Here is a 975-nt window from a genome sequence, read left to right on the forward strand (position 1 = left end):
ACAGAGATTTTAACATTAAACAATAGTGCTAGAAACCACAAGCCTTTGCTTTTTCCTGGATCAGTACCCAGAACCTCCTTCAGAAAGAGGGAGAGCATTCAGACCTATGTCCCAGAGGAAAGGAAGCAACCTTTCAGGGGGTGGTATCCATCAAGTTCATCATGGCTATGGCTTCCAGGTAGATCTCAGAGATACCACGTATCGTCACTGATGTGCTAGCTAGCTCATGGGTCCCCTTGGAAAGGGTATTCACTTTGTAGCTAGCTAATGCAAATTACAGTGCTTGTCTTTGTATCACAGTGATTTGAAGTGACATTCTATTAAAGGTGTTCCTGACATAAACAGGATCAGGTGGTAATGGCAAAACTAAACAAGAATTATGCTTGGCTGGTAACATTGAGCCTAATAGTTTTCAAGAATAAGACACGAGTCTTTCTTTCTCTCTGTGTTTTACACTGTGATCTCTTTTTACAAGTGGTGACTTTAAAAATTGAAAAATTATAGATTAGGACCTCTGTGTTCTGCTACATTTGTTTTCTACTACATTTGTTTACTACCATCTGTTCAGAGAATTTACCGATGGCGAGAATTTGATAGTAGGTCAAATTAATGTAAGTTTCATATTAATCACAAACTTGATATTTTGCTAATAAAAAACTAGTGACCAGATTGTCCTGCCTTTGAAGCTTAATGATGAGAGCATGAAATCATCCACCAGCAAGGGCAATGATCTAAAAAACTACAAGAAGGAATAACCATGACCTATTCCCAAACACGTAAGCCCAGCTTCACCTGACACTGGGGAGTTGGAATGCATGCAACCAAGACATATTTGATTCTTGCCATTCTGAGAAGGACAAGAAAATAAGAAGGTGAGTAACCAAGGTCATACATCAAGTCAGTAATTAATATCAATAATGTAAGCTATTGCATTCAGCAGCATTGATAGGGTAAAATTATAGTTTTTATTGTAAT

The 975-nt window shown here is 37.8% G+C and overlaps 1 protein-coding gene across 1 annotated transcript in view; it reads right to left on the bottom strand.

Moving 5' to 3' along the window:
* The window catches only part of IL15 (interleukin 15), a 108996-nt gene that overhangs the window by 24280 nt on the left and 83741 nt on the right, over window positions 1–975 (bottom strand). The gene's annotated exons all lie outside the window — the stretch shown is intronic.

Source organism: Hipposideros armiger, unplaced genomic scaffold (assembly GCF_001890085.2).
Source record: "Hipposideros armiger isolate ML-2016 unplaced genomic scaffold, ASM189008v1 scaffold_333, whole genome shotgun sequence".
NCBI lineage: Eukaryota > Metazoa > Chordata > Mammalia > Chiroptera > Hipposideridae > Hipposideros > Hipposideros armiger.